Below are 9789 nucleotides of genomic sequence, written 5' to 3'. Positions count from 1 at the left end.
ATTTTCGAAAAATATCTAAAAACATCTAAATAACCCAATGCAGCAGAATCCTTCCAAAAAAAAAAATCGAATCGTACGACTAAGTGTGCCTCTCTTGAATAAATAAAATGATTATCTACTATTTTAGCATCATGACTGTGAATGCGTTATTATTAATAGTGGTTTCGGACGCTCCTGTTACATTGGGACATTCGGTCTGAGCAAGGATGTAGAGGCCTGCGTCTTTGCGGAAATTCGGTACAAGGGCGGGGGGCGGGGGTAGGGTGTGGGGGGGGGCAGTGGGACGTGGGGGGGGGCCGTAGGGGGAGAATCGGGGGGGGAGGGGGGGGGTTGGGACAAAGCTTATTTCTCCCGACCGCCATCAGGCTCCCACCGTCTCGGGAAGGAGAAACTTGGCGTGCCACATCCACTCATCGTCCCGCCGGAGAGGAGAAGCGGCCGGCAAAGGCACCTCATTGGGGTGAGGGATGAGACCGCGCCGAGGACCTAACGCCGAGTGGCAGGGTCATCATCCGGAGAGACAAAGACGGTCGGGAGCGTTGCTTGCGGCCTCCGGGGGGGGTGGGGGTGGGGGTGTTGTATGGGGATGGAGAGAATGGTGCGCGAAGCTTTCTTGACGCTCATCCTGCCGCCCCCTCCCTCAAACTCCACTCCCCCCTCCCTTTTCTTCCCCCACCAAACTCACCCGCCCCCCCATTCATAGACTCAACACTACCCTTAGACTCAACACTGCCCATAGACTCAACACTGCGCATAGACTCAACACTGCCCATAGACTCAGCACTGCCCATAGACTCAACACTGCCCATAGACTCAACACTGCCCATAGACTCAACACTGCCCATAGACTCAACACTGCCCTTAGACTCAACACTGCCCATAGACTCAACACTGCCCTTAGACTCAACACTGCCCATAGACTCAACACTGCCCTTAGACTCAACACTGCCCTTAGACTCAACACTGCCCATAGACTCAACACTGCCCTTAGACTCAACACTGCCCATAGACTCAACACTGCCCGTAGACTCAACACTGCCCATAGACTCAACACTGCCCATAGACTCATCACTGCCCTTAGACTCAACCTGAGGACGGCTGCTTGCGTTGTGGCCGAAACGTCGTGAGAATTATTTTATTGTTTTATTTTTATTATTTTATTACTTCCCTTCTACGTGACTTTACCGAAAGAACCAAGAAGATGAATCCCTGCAGTCACGAAAGCTTTAAATCGAAATTTAACTGCCCATAGACTCAACACTGCCCATAGACTCAACACTGCGCATAGACTCAACACTGCGCATAGACTCAACGCTGCCCATAGACTCAACACTGCCCATAGACTCAACTCTGCCCATAGACTCAACACTGCCCATAGACTCAACACTGCCCATAGACTCAAAACTGCCCATAGACTCAGCACTGCCTATAGACTCAGCATTGCCCAAGGACTCAACACTGCCCATAGACTCAACACTGCCCATAGACTCAGCACTGCCCAAGGTCTCAACACTGCCCATAGACTCAACACTGCCCATAGACTCAACACTGCCCATAGACTCAACACTGCCCGTAGACTCAACACTGCCCATAGACTCAACACTGCCCTTAGACTCAACACTGCCCGTAGACTCAACACTACCTCTGTACATGAAGTCAGTCTCCCTCCTTAACTTCCTTAAATGTTTCTCTTAACGCCTCACCACCTCTTCTCCATCGCCCATTCCCTTCCTCCTCCCTCCCCTCGCCCCTCCACTCTGTCCCGTCCCTTCCATGTAGCCCTCTCGTGACCCCCACGTGCCCTCTGTTACGGTCACTCATTCCTGGGACCTTGCACCACCCTCTCCGTATAAATCACTCTCTTTTTATTACCGCTTTTAAACTCTGTTATAGAGAACGCCTTGGGCTGAAACGCTCTATAAATATGAAATAATATAAGATAATATCTGCGTTCGATTCGAGCCCACGGCTAACATCAGTGTGGAGCGGAACTCAGGACCGGTCCTGGGTCTTCCACCAGGACCACTGAACCCAGCCTCGCATGAGAACGTGAGAGAGACAAAGGCGGCTAGACGTGGTGCTGTCTTCACCAGGGTACTTCTGTAACATTAGCGGCCTCAATAATATTAATAATATTAACAATTGTAAAAAAAAAAATCATTTTCAAATAGGCATCGGGGCATTTGGTGATCATATCTCGTTTACAGCACAGAGCCAAATTGTATAAATTCCACATTGCTATGGCTGGGTCGAGTCCACCTATAAACTAAACTTGTTATTTTACCATTTAAGGCCAACTGAGCTATACAACTGTGTTTCAGCAGCAACCCAGCCACGAGTGAGAGCTCAACGAAGTGGCTTATCATTCGTACATTTATAACAGCAGCTAAATCCTCTAGAGCACCAACCGCTGTCGAATACCCCACGAAGCGATACTCATTTTATACCCCCCTCCCCTCGGAGAGAATGATGGGGCTGAGACAAACAGCCCCAGGCATGGTTTGAACTCTCAACCTGCCCAAGGTGGTCCCCTGTAGACACACAGAGCCCGCCCGCCCACTCGCAACAGCCCCAATAGACTATAGCTCAGAGGTCTTCACTCATTTCAAGGGGGGGGGGGGTGGAGGGGGTCACTTTCGTCGATACAACATCATCAGTGTGTGCGTGGCCCGCTACTCATTTGGAACCATTGGGGGTTTGACAGCGGCACGACGATGATGATGATGAGGGATGTTCTCACTCTGTGTGTGGAACGTCACGTGGCAGCACTGAAGGCCACCAGCGGGCGTCGGAGGCCCGCGGGCCTTGCAATGAAGGCCGCTGCTGTAGCCCCTTCACTCAGTTCTTCCTCCCTCATCTCCCCCTCCCCACATTAAAGTGCGCGTAGCACGCTCGCTCACAACAGCCCCAACATACTATGGAGGCTACCCACCCCCCCACACACACACACACCCCAAGCGAAGGTGTGTGTGTGGTGGTGGTGGGGGGGGTATATCTGTGTGAGAGCGAGAAGGAAACGGTGGGTGAAGGGGGAAAGAACGAGAGACAGAGAGAGAGAGAGAACGTGGGGAAGAGAAGTCCAAGGAGGGACGCGCCACGGCTGCGTTTCCACGAATTCCTATCGGGGATGGACACCGCGCGAGAAGCGACGGCAACTGGGGGTGGAGGGGTGGTGGTGGTGTTGGTGGTGGTGTTGGTGGTGGTGTTGGTGGTGGTGGTGGTGTTGGTGGTGGTGTATCAATCGATGTGCAAGATCGTGTTGGGTGGGTTGTGTCGCGTGATTAGCTCGCTAGCTCGCTCCGGGCAGGTGGGCGGCTCGATTGGGGGAGGGGGGCGAAGTGGGGGAGATAAGGGGGGGGGGGGGGGCAGTGAGAGGAGGGAGAGATGGCGAGAGATGCGACGAGTCAAGGAAGAGTCGCTGGAGTGCGGTTGGGTGGCACGCGGCCGATGACATCGGTGGTGGCGATGGTCGCTGCGCTCCGAACCCGGCGACGCGAGATCGAATCCCGCTCGCGGGCAGCACCAGTTGACGATTATCTGAACAGGTCCTGGGCCTCCCCTAGGTCGGCTTATCCTCAAATGAGTACCTGGTGTCGGCCACCCACCCTGTCGTGTGCACGTGCCGGCGTTCAAAGCGCTGTTCGATAACAGCACTTGCCCCAACAGTCCGTTAAGGCTACACGGGGGATCTTTATCTTGCGCGTGTGCGCTGGTGGAGCGGTGGTATAAGTAAGTTGATCTTCTTTCGCACCGTACACAGGCAAACCGTGCTAACAGAGGAGGTGCGGTGCAGCTAGCGCACCCCGCTCACGAGCCCGAGTTCACTTCCCGCTCACGGACAACATCCGTGACGCTGTCTCTGAACTGGTGAGCTGCTGTGTCGATTAATTGGGGGGGGCGGGGGCAGTATATAGTGGAGGGGGGGTATTGAGGGGAGGGGGTGGGGAGAGTCGGTGCGTGGTGGCGCTGTGGAGAGAGAGGGCAGCAGACAACGTTGGGTATGAGTGCGAAAACAGATGAATAGGGGGAGACGGGTGGCGAGTGGATGTTGGTAGTGGAGCTAGGAGGTGAGGGAGGTGAGGTAGGTGGGGATGGGGGGGGGGTGTGGGGATGGGGTGGGGGAGTGTGGGGATGGGGGGAGTGTGGGGAGGGGTATTGGGGAAGAGAGAGAAAGAGGGAGGGAGGGGAGGGGAAGGGGAGGAAGCACAGCAGCAACATCGATTGATCCTTGAGCCTCTGACACTCGGGACTGTCTTCCCTTCCCGGAGGGGGAGTGGGAAAGAGGGGAGGGGGCTGGTGAATTGGGGGGAGGGGTAGGGGAGGGGTAATGTCTGCATTGACCCGGGCAGCGGGCGGGGTTGAGGGTGTGAACCCAGGAGCCGAGCTGGGTAACGATGTCCGTGACAGCTCCGATCGCTCGAAAATGAGCGCCCGACTCGCGCACGCCAAGACAGGGATCCCTGGCGGGCGGCACGTGTTGTTGGCGAACGCGAGCGGGTGGGTGGCCAGCACCTCGCACGGCCGCCTTTGTCTCCCCCAACCCCCCCCCCCACCCCCCACCAGTGGTGATCTTTAATACACCCCGCACCAGGTACTCTTTTGATGGAGCAAGGAGGTGAGCGTTGGCTACGTACGGTGCGAAAGAAGTTCAACGTGCATGCGTCAAGGTCAGCTGATCGCCACTGACGTTTAGCACTGGGACTCTGCGTCGCTGCCGTTCGCAGGGCAGGGCGTGCTCACCACTGCGCCACCGCTCCGGCGAAACAATGGCACACAGTCGCAAATGGCACGCATTTACAACGACACAGATCCCTCGTACAGCCTGAACAGACTGTTGGGGCAAGTGATGCTAGCGAGTAGCACCTTTGAAGGCCTGCACGGTACATGAGGGGAAGGGTGACCAGCACCACGCCCGGACGCCTTTGTCTCTTCAGTGGCGATGTTGACGCACCGCACCAGTATGTGTGTTGAACTTCTTTCGCACTGTACGTAACCAACCGTGCTAATCTGAGATGTTCATTTGACACTGAGTCGACCTAGGGGAGGATTAGGGCCGGTTAAGATAATCGTCACTGGTGACGCACCACAATAGCACATCGAGACATACACACATACACAACGACACACACACACATACACAACGAGACATACAAACATACACAACGACACACACACACATACACAACGAGACATACACACATACACAACGAGACACACACATACACAACGACACACACACACAACGACACACACACACATACACAACGAGACATACACACATACACAACGACACACACACACATACACAACGACACACACACACATACACAACGAGACACACACACATACACAACGAGACACACACATACACAACGAGACACACACATACACAACGAGACACACACATACACAACGACACACACACACACACAACGACACACACACACATACACAACGAGACATACACACATACACAACGAGACACACACATACACAACGACACACACACACATACACAACGAGACATACACACATACACAACGACACACACACACATACACAACGAGACACACACACATACACAACGACACACACACACATACACAACGAGACATACACACATACACAACGAGACATACACACATACACAACGAGACACACACATACACAACGACACACACACACATACACAACGAGACATACACACATACACAACGACACACACACACATACACAACGACACACACACACATACACAACGAGACATACACACATACACAACGAGACATACACACATACACAACGAGACACACACACATACACAACGAGACACACACACATACACAACGACACACACACACATACACAACGAGACACACACACATACACAACGACACACACATACACAACGAGACACACACATACACAACGAGACATACACACATACACAACGACACACACACACATACACAACGAGCCATACACACACACACACGAGACATACACACACACACACAAGGAGACACACACACACATACACAACGAGACATACACACATACACAACGACACACACACACATACACAACGAGCCATACACAAACACACACCGAGACATACACACACACAACAACACACACACACATACACAACGAGACATACAAACATACACAACGAGACACACACACATACACAACGAGTCATACACACACACCGAGACATACACACATACACAACGAGACACACACACATACACAACGAGCCATACACACACACACACACACCGAGACATACACACATACACAACGAGACACACATACACACATACAACGAGACACACACACATACACAACGAGCCATACACACACACACACACACCGAGACATACACACATACACAACGAGACACACATACACACATACAACGAGACACACACACATACACAACGAGCCATACACACACACACACACACCGAGACATACACACATACACAACGAGACACACATACACACATACAACGAGACACACACACATACACAACGAGCCATACACACACACACACACACCGAGACATACACACATACACAACGAGACACACACACACACATACAACGAGACACACACAGAAGCACACGCGTCCTCACGACACTCTCACCCAATGACGACACACTGACCCGGCATCACGCTCACCACTCATTGTCATCCTCGAGCCGATGGTGGAACTTTGACCCTCCCCCCCACCACCACCACACCCCTCCTCCCACCACAACTCCAACTCCCCCCACCCCTCTCTTCTATGGGATCGTGTTCAGGACGAGACAAGATCTGGACGTTGCCACTCACAGCGGCACGCGCCTTCACTCACACCGCACCGCTGCTGCTGATGGTGGTGGTGGTGGTGGTGATAACAGCTGATGATCACGATAGTGATGATGATGATGTGGATGGTGGTGGTGATAACTGCTGATGATCACGATAGTGATGATGATGATGGTGGTGTGGATGGTGATAACTGCTGATGATCATGATAGTGATGATGATGATGGTGTGGATGGTGGTGGTGAAAACAGCTGATGATCACGATAGTCATGATGATGATGATGGTGTGGATGGTGATAACTGCTGATGATCATGATAGTGATGATGATGATGGTGTGGATGGTGATAATTGCTGATGATCACTATAGTCATGATGATGATGATGGTGTGGATGGTGATAATTGCTGATGATCACGATAGTGATGATGATGATGGTGGTGTGGATGGTGATAACTGCTGATGATCATGATAGTGATGATGATGATGATGATGGTGTGGATGGTGGTGGTGATAACTGCTGATGAGCATGATAGTGATGATGATGTTGGTGTGGATGGTGGTGATAACTGCTGATGATCATGATAGTGATGATGATGATGGTGTGGATGGTGGTGATAACTGCTGATGATCATGATAGTGATGATGATGATGGTGTGGATGGTGGTGATAACTGCTGATGAGCATGATAGTGATGATGATGATGATGATGGTGTGGATGGTGGTGGTGCTGGTGAAAATCACAACCAACACACGAAACCCACTTCGGCTTGCCCCTGCTGATGATGATCGTGATGGTGATGATGATTGTGATGGTGGTGTTGATTGATTCCGGCTGTGGTGGTGATGGTTACGATGATGGATGATGGTGATGAGAATAACACGAAACCTTTGCGTCTTGACATTGCTGCTGATGATGGTTGTTGATTTGATGGATAATGATGATGATGCTCGCGATGATAATGATGATGCTGCTCCTGGTGCTGTTGCTTCTGCTGCTGCTTCTGATGCTACTGCTGATGCCAATGCTGCTCCTGGTAATGGCGATGGTTTGCAGCTGTAGGCTTTTTAAACTGCGATACTTTTCAATAAGAAATTCTTCTCGTGAGTGACAATTTGCGTCGCTGGAATTCAAGAGCGTTTCATGTCAGTAAAGAACAAGCTGAGCTACATAACCACGGGTTAAAATGACAAATGTGACACCACCCCGAACCAGTTACAATTGATCTTCTAGACACGAAAACATTCACGCAGAAAATCAGAGGTAACGTTTCTTTTTGAATGCAGACTTGATGACGCCTTGCAATAGGTGCCTATTTGCGGGAAAGAACATTTCCTGTGTTGTTTCCGAAACGAGTAAAGTCGCATCCTTCGTTCTTTTTTGATTCTTGATTCCGAAGAAAACAAATACAACGGGCTGATAGACGTAACTTGTTTTTCTGTCGTAAAACATATAAATAAATGAAGTGTTTTTGTCTGATGCTTGGTTTAAAAAAAGCATGGAGGATGAGGGTGATGATGGTGTTGGTAGCAAATGACAATCCATCACCAGCAATAAACTCACCACACACAAATCAACACCTTGGTCAATAAAACTGCGTGGCCTTCACATGAGCAAACATACACCATCTCAGACGGTTCGGGCTGTGGCCCTTTTTCATAGCGCATTGCCTGAAACGTCAGCGATTATTTATTTACATGTTTGAAAACATGTCCTGGTTCCCTTCATTACCATCCCATCATTACCATCACCACCATCATCACCATCCCAACATCTCAACATTACCATCACCGCAATCTTCACCATCATCACCACCATCACCACCATCACCACCATCATCAGTAGCCCAACATCACCATCACCTTAATCATCATCATCATCATCTTCACCATCTCATCATCACCATCACCACCATCATCACCATCCCAACATCCCAACATCACCATCACCACAATCCTCACCATCATCTCCATCATCACCATCATCACCACCATCCCAACATCACCATCACCGCAATCATCATCATTATCTTCATCATCTCATCATCACCATCACCACCAGCACCATAACCACGATCATCACCATCCCATCATCCCATCACCACCATCACCGCCATCACCGCCATCACCGCCATCATCACCACCACCATCCCCACCATCACCACCATCACCACCACCATCACCAACACCATCACCACCACCATCACCACAATCACCATCACCACCATTCGTGTGGAGATCTCCTCCCGGGTCGATCGATTGCCACTTCCTCCTTCCGAGCAGCCCTTAGAACAATGACAAAGATGTCCCGTATAGCGTACACGGGCTGGTGGGGCAAGTGCTGTTAGCGATGACCTATTGATGTCGACACACACCTCACAGAGACATACTGTACAGACAGACAAAGATCCCCAGCATAGCCTTTAGCAGACTGTTGGGCAAGAGCTGTTGGTGGACACCCAATGGAGGTCGACGATGGGGTGGGTGGCCAGCACCACGCCCGGCCGCCTTTGTCCTCCCAGTGGCGATGTTTACACATCGCACCAGGTACTCATTTGAGGCTGAGTAGACCTAGGGGAGGCCCAGGACCGGTTCAAATAATCTCACTGATGTTGGCCGTGAGCGGGAAATCGAACCCGGGTCTCCAGGTTCATAGCGCAGCGCGCTAACCGCTCCACTATCGCTCCCCCACCACATGACACACACAGAGACAAAGCCCCCCCCCCGTGTAGCCTCAGGGAGTCGGGGCAAGTGCCGTTCGCCAGCTCGTACTCAGGCCAGCAACCCGCACAAGTAAGTGGTGTGGCCAAACTCACGTCGGGCCGCCTTTGTCACCCCTGTGCTGATGTTTACCCAACGCATCAGATTCTCAGAGCAACTGCCGAGTCAACCGAAGAGGAGCTGAAGTTAAGGTTTTTTTCTTTCCGATCTCAATCGCTACCGATGTCAGCAGTGGCCTCGAGTCCAACTCAAGT

The sequence above is a fragment of the Lampetra fluviatilis genome, chromosome 17 (genome assembly GCF_964198595.1).
Source record: "Lampetra fluviatilis chromosome 17, kcLamFluv1.1, whole genome shotgun sequence".
NCBI classification, from domain to species: Eukaryota; Metazoa; Chordata; class Hyperoartia; order Petromyzontiformes; family Petromyzontidae; genus Lampetra; species Lampetra fluviatilis.
Note: the sequence above shows the minus strand (reverse complement) of the source record.